The sequence below is a fragment of the Microtus ochrogaster genome, chromosome 6, assembly GCF_000317375.1.
Source record: "Microtus ochrogaster isolate Prairie Vole_2 chromosome 6, MicOch1.0, whole genome shotgun sequence".
Lineage (NCBI taxonomy): Eukaryota > Metazoa > Chordata > Mammalia > Rodentia > Cricetidae > Microtus > Microtus ochrogaster.
This window is the reverse complement of record NC_022013.1, coordinates 6,667,034-6,681,242: the sequence shown is the minus strand read 5'-3', so window position 1 is coordinate 6,681,242 and position 14,209 is coordinate 6,667,034. Positions and strand designations below refer to the sequence as shown.

General features: G+C 38.7%; 1 protein-coding gene and 1 pseudogene across 1 annotated transcript in view; both read right to left on the bottom strand.

Annotated features, from left to right (window-relative positions):
* Positions 1-14,209, bottom strand: part of Dpp10 (dipeptidyl peptidase like 10) — a 1,582,239-nt gene that overhangs the window by 790,306 nt on the left and 777,724 nt on the right. The window lies entirely within an intron of this gene.
* On the bottom strand, positions 3,470-4,360 carry LOC101999578 (annotated as a pseudogene).

Sequence of the window (14,209 nt, the reverse complement as noted above, 5' to 3'; positions counted from 1 at the left end):
TGTGGCTTCAATATAAAGATAAAAATAAATCAATGAAGATGTGGCATAAACTTCTAGCTACCATATACACATGCAGCACTGTGCAAACACATGCACCTCCATACATGTGAACACACATACACATATGCAAAAAATAAATATTACATGATCAAACATAAACAATAAATCTGCTTATTCCATAGAAGAATTTATGTGTATTTAGCCTGTGCCTCAGAGTGGCTATTTTTCATGAGATATTATAAATGGTATCTTTCCTACTGTCATTCCTAATTTTGTGGCTGTTTAACTAGGTGAAAGACCAATAACTTCAAAAACAAATCAAATTATAAACAATATGCTCTTTTTAATAAATTTATTTTCAGAGAATAATAAGGTTATTTGCTTTAAAGGCTACATCATAACCAGTTTTCCATTAATCTAAGACACCAACATTAACATTTAATCCTCCCTTCCTCTCGGTTTACCTTCACCTATCAATTGTGGGTACAATTGGGTAGTATGGGGTGAATACAAGGAGCTAGAAAAGTTTCCTCATGTAATAAGTGCTTAGTTCTCCTGTGTCCCAAAGGTCTTCCCTTACTTTAAAAGTTGTAATAGGAGGCTAGAAGGATAGCTCAGTTAGAGAGTTTATTGAATAAGCGTGAGGAATTAAGTTCAAAGTGCCAGGACCTATGAATGAATTTATGAAATGTACCCCTGGGGCTGAGATGGGGGTACAGCAGCAGGTGGATTCCCAAAGCTTGCTGACCAGGCAGTCTAATCAGTAGGTAAGCTCCAGGCTCAGTGAGATGTTGTAATAGGAACAGCGGGGCTGCGTCCCCAGCACCCCGGCCTCCTGGCTAGCTTATGCCCCGAAATAACAACACACAAATTGTATTCATTTAAACACTGCTTGGCCCATTATATCTAGCCTCTTCTTGGCTAACTCTCGCACCTCGACTAGCCCATTTCTAATAAGGTATGTAGCACCCCAAGGTGCACTTACCAGGAAGATTCTAGCCTACGTCCATCCCGGGTCAGAGCTGAATCGTGTCTGTCTGGGAGAGAGGAGCATGGTGTCTCTGCTCCAGAGAGCAGAGCTGTCGAGTCTGATCTCACTTCCTCTTCCTCCCAGCATTCTGTTCTGTTTACTCCTCCCACCTATGTTTTAACCTATGAGGGCCAAGCAGTTTCTTTATTGATTAACCAATGAAATCAACAGATTGATATATGACACTCCCACATCAGTGAGAGACCCTATCCCCCCAAAATAAGTTTAGAAGTAATGGAGAAAGACACTTGATGCTGGCCTCTACCAAACACCTAAACATGTACCTACATACACATGTGGATATGGCCACACAAACAATTATATACAGCTCTCCACAGAGTTGCAAATAGGGTTGTAATAAAACTAGTTTGGTCCTGAAAATCATCTAGGTAAGGCCCAGTGCTTTCAACCCTGAGCAGAGTCTCCAAGAGCAAGTCACTGGTCTTCTCAAGGCATTGAGCATCATGTGCAAAGTAACTCTTAATGCCCATTAGTGTTCTTGGCATGAAGAATAAATAATCTGGTTGCTATTACTTTCATTATTTTCCCCACTTTGGGTCTAGCATAAAAATCTTTTTGTAGAATTTTATGAAGAATAAGTAAGAAAATACTCTAACGACTCAAGCAGAACTTCAGTATGTCCTATGCTCTTACTGAGTGAGCTAAGCTCCTTGAACTTTAGGTTCCTGAAGCAAAACGTTCGTAGCCAAGTTTTCCTTTATGCGCTATCCATTAACACCATCTATAATGGATGAGCTAATAATTATGTTTTTGTTCTGAGGAAGCAGACAGTACTAATGGGTGGTTCGGTTCTCTTTGCATTTAAGGATATAAGAGACAGCACATGAGACATTTGCTTCTGTAAAAATAGCATTGGGATTCCTTCTGACTCTGACTCCCAGTTTGAATTGGCTCCAAAACCTACCCAAATGGAAGAGCTTAAAAATGGCACATTAAACACATCTAATTATCTGTGACTTGATGATATCTAGATTCTCATAATGAAACTTCAACTTTATATACTAACTTTTCCATTGCATATAAAGTACATCATAGTATGTAGAAAATCTATCAAATGCTATCTCTAAGGAAATAATGTTTTGGGAATGGGGACATGAGTCAATCGGTAAAATGCTTGCCTAGTAGGCACAAGGCCCTGGCTCAGTCTCCATCACCAGACAAACTAGAGCACACCTCTAAACTCAGAGCTGGAGAGGTGGAATAAACAGGATCATAAATTCATCATCATCTTTGCTACATGATGAGTTGGAGTCTTGGAAACATGAGACCCTATATCGAAAAGAAAATGGGTAAGGCTGGGGTGCTTCTGTTGGTAAAACAGAACTTGTATTCAGATCCCCATTACACGTATAAAAAGCAAAGACATAAAGTCCCAGCACTAAGAGCAGAGGCAAAGGTCTCCTCTAATTCCAGCTAACTGACCAGCTAGTCTAACAGAAACAATGAATTCCAGGCTCAATGAAAGACCCATCTCAGAAAATAAATTGGCGATTTACAAAGAGGACACTCTACATCACTGATTTCTTTCCTCTACATTCACGTGCACTCAATGCATGGTCACCCATAACACATTCACACATTCCTAGGAATTCTTATGCACACACCAAATTAATTAATTAATTAATAGATAAATAAATAAATTAAATTAAACAATATTTTCAGTCGGTGAACCCTTGCTAACCTGTGAACCATCCTTGAGTAGCTATCAATCATAGTGGCAGCTCTATGGTTAACTTAAAATAATCAAATGACAGAGTCTTTAGTTCGGTAGCCCTCACAGCACAGATTAGGGCTTGTCAGGCTTGCAGCTGAAGCAGTTCCTAGTTCAACAAGAGTACTGCTGTGTCTCATCTTTGAACTGGTATTCTCATGACATCCTATAATCCGGCTCCAGGAAGCCTCAAATTGTTTAGACTCAGAATCCTAGTTATTGTCATGCTACCTTGTTCTTTAACTGCTCCTTCAACCCAGATTCCTATAGGCAATCACCACAGAAAGAAAGAAGTTGAAATGGGGCCAGAGACCTGGACGTGGACCAGGAAGATCTCACAAAATAAAAATGGAAAAAGAACTCTTTAGACTGGACTTGAGCCCACATCTTGGCTAAATCAAATTTATTCTGTCTCTCCATCTCTCCCTCCCTCCCTCCCTCCTTCTCTTCCTCATCTATTTATCTATTTATCTATCTATCATCTGTCTGTCTATCTATCTATCTATCTATCTATCTATCTATCTATCTATCTATCTATCTATCTCTATCTCAGTCTATTTTATCTCTATTATCTATATATCCATCTATTTATCTATCATCATTTATCAAGTCTTCATTTTTTATATTCCATCATCTTTTTATCTTTTTATATATCATCTTTTTTTTAACAGACTTAATTCACTTTTATTTTCCTTCTATAAAAGCCCTTATGTGATCGTAACAGCTGGAGCCTGGGTCCTCTGAACAGAGACTCTGGTGTGGGTTTTCACAAGATGGTCAGTGAATTCCAGATAAGGAGACTTGGTGAACACAGTCTCTTTCCAGAGGTCGGGGGTCAGGTAGCTGTAGGTCTTAGAGATGGCCTTGGCAAAGTTGCCCAGGGTGGCAGTACAGGCCCTGGCTGATGTGTAGCAGTCATCAATGCCAGCCATCATCAGTAGCTTCTTGGGCACAGGAGCGGAGACTATGCCAGTGCCTCTGGGGGCAGGGATGAGACACACCAGCACAGAACCACAGCGGCCTGTCACTTTGCAAGGAACAGTGTGGGGCTTGCCAATCTTGTTCCCCAAGTAGTCTCTCTGCACAGGGACAATGGAGAGCTTGGCCAAGATGATGGCCCCTCGGATGGCAGTGGTTACCTCCTTGGAGAACTTGACACTAAGACCTACTTGACCATTGTAGTCCCCAATAGCAACGAAAGCCTTGAACCTGGTCCGCTGGCCTGAACTAGTCTGCTTCTACACGGGCATGATCCTCAGAAGCTCATCCTTTAGGGAAGCTCCAAGGAAAAAGTCAATAATCTCAGATTCCTTAATGGGCAGGGAGAACAGGAAGATCTCCTCTAGGGACCTGATTTTCATGTCCTTAACCTGGTGGCCCAGCTTGGTGACGGGAATCCACTCCTTGTCTTCAGCTTTACCTCCGCGAGCCCTGCGGCTACGGCCTCAACCTCGGCCCCTCAGACAGCTGACAAATCCTCAGCAGAAGCCGCCGTGGCCTCCAAATCCTGGGCCCCCGGGTCCTCCGGGCCCTCCCGCTGCACCGGCGTCATCCGCTGTTGGGGTTTTCCAGAAGAAGAAGAAGAAGCTATATATCATCTTCTATCATTTATTTATAACAATCTACCTAGAATCCATTGATCATCTATCTATCTATCTATCTATCTATCTATCTATCTATCTATCTATCTATCTATCTATCTATCATGTTTGTCTGTGTATCCACTCATCTGTCCATCTGTCTATTTGTCTGTCAGTTTATGTGCTACTTATTCTCTTACTTTCACTTGCTATGTACTTAATAAGCCCACTCAATGAAAACTAAAGATATGGTTACCAGAGATCATCTCTTGGCTGTATAGAATACCCACAAACTTGTGGTTCTTTTGATCAACCCCCAAGTACCTGGGAATTAGAAATGTATGCTTGGCTTCAAACATTTGACATTTTCATTAAGTGCACTCTAAATTCTTATATAACGTACAAATGTTTTCCCAATGAAGATCATAGAACAAGAGATACTGAGTTGAATCTCTAGCACTTTTTATGTGTCATACATAGGGAAGAATGCAAAGAAAATATATCTTTATGAATATATTACAGATGAATAAGTACTTAAAAAATAAAGACCAACTCCATTAGACATGGCAACCAGCTTTCATATTTCCTTGGATCATGACTTTAGGAAAGATTTTCAACTTATCATTCAATTTGAAATTGACCAAATATTGAATTGTATTATCATCTGCCAGTCATACATTCATCTTTTAAAATGGACGTGGCAAATGTAAACTTCCTATCGGTTTGTGAGCCAGAGAGGGGAAAATGAAGATGCAGTTTGAATGGCAGTCTCCCTATCTTTCTGAGTCTCTTTCACAGTGGAGAGCTGCAAGAAGCATGTGTTTGAAATCATTTTGTTCAGACAGAATGGAATCCAGGAGCTTGTGTTATACAGAAGGAGCTGCTAGTTATTCCAAGGTGGCTGGAATCTTTTAAAGTTTTATGTTTTCTCATAATTTCTTGAACCTGAGACAAACCTTCACTTGGTATTACAATATTTTAACCAAAGCCCAGTGAATTTCTGTAGCCCTTATTACCTTTGTGTGTTTGTCACCTTGTTTAAGAACTTTGGAGCATGAGAGTTCTTTAGTAATTTACCTAGTAATTTTAGGGAATAAGAAAACAGGTAAGGTAACTGAAAATCCTCACTACTCCCTCCTTCCCTCCAATTCAAATTCCCCAGTTTCATCTCTAACACTGTAGCAGAACAAAAGCTGCAGTCTTCCAACCCCCCTGCCCACATCTCTCATAGATCCCACAGACATTCCCCTCCTAATATCTCTAGGCCTACTATTTGTTTTTTCACAGCTCCTAACTCCAGTTGGCACTACCTCTACTACTACCCATAGGCTATGCCATTCAGAAAACCAGGAAGGCTTGCTGCACACCTCTTCTCTCTTTGCTTCCCCAGTTCCAATCTCCCTTCTCATCTCTACCTGTACAGCAGAACACCCTTGGCAGCTCTCCATGGTCCTCTGCTCTCAGCTCCTGTGGATCTCACAAATCGTCCTCTTCTAACTTTTCTCCTATGACTTGTTGCTTTGTTCCAAATCCCAGCTCCAGCAGGCACTCCCTAGTACCCTCAAGGCTGCTTTTCAAAGAGCAACAAGTTGTCCTAAGGTAGAATCATTCCTCTCCTACTGCCTCTGAGATCCACTGCCCCCATTTTCATCCCCAGCTCTCTTTTGGGAATTCTGCTGCAGTATCCATTTACATTCTGACCCTAAGCAAACAGATTACAAAGACCTTCTCCTTCAGCCTTCCCTCCATCAACATATCTCAGTAACATAGCCTGATGTAGGTGGGTCTTCTGTCTATATGTTACTTTCATTGGTTAATAAAGAAATTGCTTGGCCTGAAAGGTCAGAACATAGTTAGGTGGAGTAGACAGAACAGATTGCCGGATTCTCCAACCCGAGATGAATGTAGGTTAGGATCTTTCCCAGTAAGCCACTATCTCGTGGTGCTACACAGATTACTAAATATGGGTTAAAACAAGATGTGAAAATTAGCCAATAAGAGGCTGAAACTAATGGGCCAGGCAGTGTTTAAATGAATACAGTTTGTGTGTTGTTATTTCCCGGGCTAGCCCTGTGGGAGCCAGGCGGGGCAAAGGCAGGCCTGATTGCCTCCTCAGTACACTAGCCTCCAACATCAACAAACATTCCCTGTGAGAATATCAGCTGAACAGGCCAAAAAAAAAAAAATGAAACAAAAAACAAAGCAAAACAAAACAAACAACAACAACAAAAAGAGTAAGATGCAATCATCACACTCTCTTAAAATCCAGAGTGAAAAGAGAAAGTGAGGAACAAAATACTCCCCAACAAAAACAAATTCAGAAATCAGCACTTAGACCTATGATCATCTGAATCCCAGATGCCTAGAGGCTAGCATAAAACACAATCAATAACAGTTAGGATTCTATATCACTATTAGAACCCAACTATTTTACCACAGGAGGCCATGAATATTCCAACATAACTGAAACACACAAAAAAAAGGACCTTGACATCAACTGTGTGAAGATTATAGAAATTCTCAAAGCAAAATAAATTGGTTAAGATCAAAAAGTCCCTTGGTACATAATAACGCAAACAGTAAATATAAATAATGAAGAAAGACTAATAAAGTTGGCAAGGGAAAAAGACCGGTAAGTAACATATAAATGCAGACCTATTAGCATTACACCTGATTTCTCAATGGATACCCTAAAAGCAAAAAAGGACTTGAACAGTTATGGAGCAGACTCTCAGAGATCACAGATGCCAGCCTAGACTACTATACACTTCCAAACTTTGAATCACAATAGATAGAGAAAATAAGGTATTTTATGATAAAGTCAAATTTAAACAATGTCTATCTACACTGGAGTCTATCTACACTGGAGTAAATCATATTTAAACAGTGTGTATCAAGGGTTGGAACCGTGGCTCTGTAGTTAAGAACATTGCCTGCTCTTCCAAAGGCCCTGAGTTCAATTCCCAGCAACGATACCATGACTCACACCCATCTGTAATGAGATCTTGTGCCCTCTTAAAGAAGAGACCTAGTCATTCGTCTTCATCAACCTAGACCATAAAACCCAATATGGATAAGTTCATCAGAACCGTCATATACAGATTGCCCATGCATGCTTCAACATTGCAAGGGCATAAAAATATTTCATTTTTCATTTTCTATCTACAAATACAGCCCTACAGAAGGTGCTAAAAGGAAAACTCAACCCTATAAAGGTTAACTTCACCCATGAAAACACAGGAAATAAATAATCGAAGACCAGCAAGACCTAAAGAAGGGAACGCATACACACACACACACACACACACACACACACACACACATGCACACACTTCACCACCACCACCAACAACAACAACAGCACCACCATCAACAGCAACAATGACAACAAAATAATATGAATCAACAATCTTTGGTCATTGATATCTCAATTTTTTAAATAAGAAATATTACACTTTTTATTGTTTTTTATAGAGCTACATATTTTCTCTATTTCCCTTCCTTTCTCTCTCCGTCACTTCTATTCTCTTCCATAATCCCCACAATCCCAATTTACTCAGGAGATCTTTTCTTTTTTTACTTCCCATGTATGTCTCTCTTAGAGTTTACTTTGTTGTCTAGGTTCTCTGGGACTGTGAATTATAGGGTGACTTTTCTTTGCTTTATGTCACATATTAAATTTGCATTTCTGGATCTGGGTTACCTCACTCAATATGATGTTTTCTAGATCCATCCATTTGCCTGCTAATTTCAATATGTCATTATTTTTTTCCACTCTGTAGTACTTCATTGTGTAAATGTACCACAATTTCTTTATCCATACTTTGGTCAAGGGACATTTAGGTTGTTTCCAGGTTCTGGCTTTGACAAATTACGCTGTTATGAACATAGTTGAGCACATGTCCTTGGGTATGATTGAGCATTCTTTGGATACATACCCAAAGTGGTAATTGCTTGACCTTGAGGTAGGTTGTTTCCTAATTTTCTAGGAAATCATCACACTGATTTTTGAAAACAACTGTGCCAATTTGTACTCCCACCAACAATGGGAAATGTCTCCTTTACCCTACATCCTCTCCAGCATAATCTGTCATCAGTTTTTTGATCTTGGCCATTCTTACCAGTGTAAGATGGAATCTCAGAATTGTTTTGATTTACATTCCTCTGATGGCTAAGGATGCTGAACATTTCCTTAAGTATCTTTCAGACATTTTAGATTCCTTTGCTGAGAGTTCTCTGTTTAGATCTGTACCCATTTTTTATTGAATTATTTATTCTTTTGATGACTGACTTCTTGAGTTCTTTGTATATTTTGGAGATCATACCTCTGTCCAATGTGGAGTTGGTGAAGATCTTTATCCATTCTGTATGCTGCCATTTTGTCCTGTTGACTGTGTCCTTTGCTTTACAGAAGCTTCTTAGTTTCAAGAAGTCCCATTTATTAATTATTTCTCTCAGTGTCTGTGCTACTAGGTTTGTATTTAGGAAGTGGTCTCCTGTGCCAAAGTGTTCAAGTGTGCTTCCCATGTTCTCTTCTATGCGTTTCAGGGTCATTGGTTTTATATTGAGGTCTTTGATCCATTTGGACTTGACTTTTGTGCATGGCAATAGATATGGATCTATTGTCATTCTTCTACATTTTGATATCTAGTTATGTCAGCACCATTTGTTCAATATGCCTTTCTTTTTCCATTTTATATTTTTTGCTTCTTTGTCAAAAATCAGGTGTTCATGGGTATATGGATATATATCCAGGTCTTTGATTCAATTTCATTGGTTCTCCTGTCTGTTATTATGCCAATTTTAAGGTGTTTTTTAGTACTGTAGCTCTGTAGTAGAGTTTGAAGTCAGGGATTGTGATGCCTTCAAAGTTTCTTTATTCTACAGGGTTGTTATAACTACCCTGGATTTTTTTTCCATATGAAATTGAGTATTATTTTTATTTTTTATTTTTTGGTCTGTGAAGAATTTTTCTGGGATTTTAATGGGCATTGCATAGAATCTATAGATTGCTTTCGGTCAGATTGCCATTTTTACTATGTTAATTCTACCTACCCAAGAGCATGGGAGATCTTTTCACTTTTCTGGCGTCTTCTTTGATTTCTTTCTTCAATGATTTCAAGTTCTTGTTATCCAGGTCTTCTACTTTGGTTAGAGTTACTCCAAGATATTTTATGTTATTTGTGGCTATTGTGAAGGGTGATGTTTCTCTGATTTCCTTCTCAGCCATTTATCATCTGTATAAAGGAGGACTACTGATTTTTTTAGTTAATCATGTATTTTGCTACATTACTGAAGGTATTTATGAGCTGTAGAAGTTCCTTGGTGGAATTTTTTGAGTCTTTTATGTAAACTATCATATTATCAGCAAATAGTGAGAGTTTGACTTCTATTTTCTGAACTGTATCCCCTTGATATTCGTTTGTTGCCTTATTGCTCTAGGTAGAACCTCATGTACTGTATAGAGAGTGGACAGTCTTGTCTTATTCCTGATTTTAGTGGGATCACTATGATTTTCTATACATTTAGCTTGATGTTGACTATGTTTATTATGTTCTTTGTATTCCTACTTTCTCCAAGACTTTTATCATGAAAGGGTGTTGTATTTTGTCAAAGGCTGGTCAGCATATAATGAGATGATCATTGTCTCCATTGAGAAGTCAGGTGTAATTCTGATAGGTCTAACTTTATATGTTACTTGGTCATTTTCCTTTGTTACTTCATCTTTTTCCTTTGCAGCTCTTATTATTCTTTATTCTCTATGTTTAGTGTTTTGATTACTATGTGGTGAGGGACTTTTGTTTCATGACCAGTCTATTTTGTATTCTGTAACCTTCTTGTATCTGCATATTCATATTTTTTCTTTAAGTTAGGAAAGTTTTCTTCAATGATTTTGTTGAATATATTTTTTTATGCCTTTGAGATGGAGTTCTTCTTCTTTTATACCTATTATTCTTAGGTTTGGTCTTTTCATGGTGTCCTATATTTCCTGGGTATTTTGTGGTAAGGGTTTGTTAGATTTAATGTTTTCTTCGACTGATGAGTCTACTGTATCTTTAACATATGATACCTTCTCTTCCATCTCTTGTATTCTACTATTTATGGTTGCATTTGTGGTTCCTGATAGTTTCCTGTATTTTCCATTTTCAGAATTCCCTTAGTTTGTATTTTCTTTATTGTCTCTATTTTGGTTTTCAAGTCTTGAATTGTTTCTTTCATCTATTTGATTGCTTTTTCTTTGTTTTCATTAAGAGATTGGTTGATTTCTTTTAATTTTTTGTTTGTCTTTTCTTCCATTTCTTTGAGACAATTTTTCATTTTTTCTTCAATGGCCTCAAACATTCTCCTAAAGTTATTTTTTAAGTAATTTTCTTCTGTTTTTATCTGTACTGGGGTGTTTAAGTCTTGCTATTTTAAAGCTACTAGTTTTTGTTGGTGTTATGTTGCTCTTTGTGGTGCTGAGTGTGTTCTTACCTTCTCTACCCATCTTTTCCTCTCATTGGTGTAGTTGGTTCTGGGTCTCTGACAATCATTCTTCCAGGTGCCAGTGGACCCAAGCCTCAGATAGTTATTCCTCATGGTGGAGTCAAATCCACGGTTCTAGACATCCTGGAGGCCACTCAGTGCTCCCAGAGGTCACTTGGCACTCTTGGAGTTTTCTCTGCAATCCCAAAGGTCCTGCTCCCACATAGGTCCCTTACTTGTGCCTGTTCCAAAGAGTTCACTGCCCTTAGACCTGGTCCCATGGAGGTAGTTGGCTCAGGTCTGGTCCCATAGATGTGGGTGTAGCTAAAACTGAGGGTTTCTTTCCACAAACTGATAGAAGGGTACCTTTACCAAGGACAACACCACAATTGAACCCTGAGAAGTTGAGCTGGTGTCTACATGGGGCCTTCATCCCTACATTCTAGTCTCTTTGGTGAAAGATGGTACTCCTCAGGCTACAAAAAGAATAATGTGGAACCAAGCCAGCCACAAAACCATTAGTCTGCAAAATATGCTAGAGCAACTAAGCTAGGTACATTTGAGCTCACACAGACTAATATAGAAAGCACAGGGCCTACATGGGTCTCCATCAGTTCCTCAAGTATACAGTATAGCTATGAGCTCAGTATTTTTATTGGAGTCTTGATTATGAGAAGGAGTGGGTCTTTAACTATTTTGCTTGTTCTTGAGACTCTTTTAATTTTGTTTGCTTGTAATGTCAAACAATAATTTTTGCTTTATCTTATTTTGTCATTTGGTTGTTGTCCCTTTTGATAACAACCTTCTCCTTTCTAATGTGACACACAAAAAAGGAGTGGATCCAGAAGGGAGGGGAAATGAGAAGGAAGAGGGAGGAGTGGAGGAAGGGGAAACTATAATCAGGTTATATTATATAAGAAAGGAATTTACTTTCAATAAAAGGGAAAAAGTGAATATGTTTTGTGAACTGTTCTTGAAAACAATGGATAAAATATAGTTTGAAGTTGACAAGAATTTCCAAATATCTTATATCAAAACTTTTCTGCATTATTCATAGGAGAGTTACATACTGCCATATTGCACAAAGTCGTGTAATAAATAAATCTCTCTCTACTTTTTGAAATTTTTTACACTTATTTATTGTGAGCATTGTATCATGTATACATATGTATCTGTCACAGTTAATGTGTGTTAGTCAGATGACAATTCATGGAAGTTGGTTCTGTCCTACCACACTGAGAATTCAGGAAATCCAACTAAGATTCTCAGAATTTTGTGACAAGTGCCCTCATGACTGAGGCACTTCAGTAGCCTACCACCTTTATTTAAACCAAAGGTTTCTGACTGTTTTTCTTTAAAAAAAAAAGATTTACTTTTATTTTAATTATGAGCGTATGCTTATGTATACATGCTGTGAATACGAGCATAGGTATTCTCAGAAGCCAGATGCCCTGGAGCTAGAGGTATGAATGGTTGTGAGACCACTCATGTGGCTTCTAGGAATGGAACTGGGGTCCTTTATAAAAACAATGTCCAGTTAGGAAGGTAGTCCTCATTTTACAAGGTTCAGGAAAGCATTATAAATAGAGTCTGAGCAGGTCTGGAGTAAGATTCATATTTTGAAGTGTCCATAAAATGAGATATTCTGGAACGGGGTGACATTAAGAAGGTCAACAGAACAAATGTGAGTGTTGAAGGGGAAATGGTTCAGAGTTCAGGTGTGTTCAAGAGACAATGAGAAAATATATATACCTGGAAAGGAGGTTTTTGACTTAACTGGAGAAGCTGATCATAATGGCCCCTGGTGTGGTACTGTGAAGAATGAAGGTTGCATTAACTGTAAACAATTTTTTAAACAGATATTTTAAAACTTGTGTGTATGTGTATGCCTGTGCATAAGTATTTCCACATGAGCAGTGGTGCTTGCAACATCAGAAAAGGGCATTGGGTCCTGTTGACAGAGGCTACTCATTCGTTCCCAGCCATTCAGCCCCAAATAAATCACACAGAAACTATATAATTTGTAATACTGTTTGACCAATAGCTTAAGTATCTTTCTAGCTAGTTCTTACATCTTAAATCAATCCATTTCTATTATTTTATATTTTACCACGAGGTTTGCAGTTTATTGGCAAGGTTCTGGCACGTCTGTCTCCTGCAGCAGCTACATGGCTTCTCATTGACTCTGCCAGCTCTCTCTCTCTATCTATCTGCTTGGAATTCCTGCTTTGTCCTATTCTGTCCTGCTGGTAGGCCAAAGCAGCTTTATTCATTAACCAATGGCAACAAAACACACAGCATACAGAGAGGAATCCCACATCAGGGCCCATTGAAACAGTAGTCACAGGCAATTGTAATATGCCCGACACAATTCCTGAAATCAGAACATGGGCTTTCTCCAATAGCACCAAATGCTTTTAACCAAGGAATCATCCCCTAACCCTATATCTGTACCAGTTTCATCAAGAAGGGTATACACAGGAAATAGGCAGTTATGGTTCATTTTATTTTGTATTTTTTAATTCACTTTTAAAACTCACATGGTAGGCCAACCTGATGGAATCACTATGTGACTCCAGCTGGTCTTGAATCTATAAAAATAGTACAATAACAAAGCTGCACCAACATGCCTACCTGTACTTAGTTTTCTACAAAATGGTTTCTTTATAATTATTTTTGTTTTGTTTTATTATTTCTCTGTTTTTAAAAATAACAAGCAGACAGCCTGGTCTACGAAGTGAGTTTCAGGACAACCAGGTTTGTTACACAGAGAAACCCTGTCTCAAAAATCCAAAAATAAAATAAAAAATAACAAGCGGAGCTGGTGAAATGACTTAGCAGGTAAAGGTCCTTGCTGCCAATACCGGAGAACTGAGTTCAACCTTCAGGTTCCACTTAGTGGAGAAAGAAAACTGACTCCTGCATGTTGCCTTCTGACCTTCGCATGTATGTTATGACATGCATCAAACCCTTTACAAAGCAATTACATGCAAAATAAACATGAAAAAAATGACACGAGCACATACTTTAAAATGAATAACATGAAGAAGTAAACAGAGGAAGGGGCTGGAAGTGCCCAGTTAGGGAACTGCTATGAAAGCACGAGGAACTGAGTTTGTACCATCAACCCCCACATGATATGTATAATGGCGTGCCCCTATAACTCCGGAACTGGAGGATGGAGACAAGAGAATCACTGGGACTCGATGGTCAGTCAGTCTAGGCAAATTAGTAGGCCATAGATTCAGTGACAGGTGCTATCTTAAAATAAAAAAACGAAAAAAAAACAGGGTAGGTAGTGATCAATCTATTAATGAATAAAAATATCCAATGTCAACTTTAACTTCTACATGTGAAGACAGACTTTCTCTCTCTCTCTCTCTCTCTCTCTCTCTCTCTCTC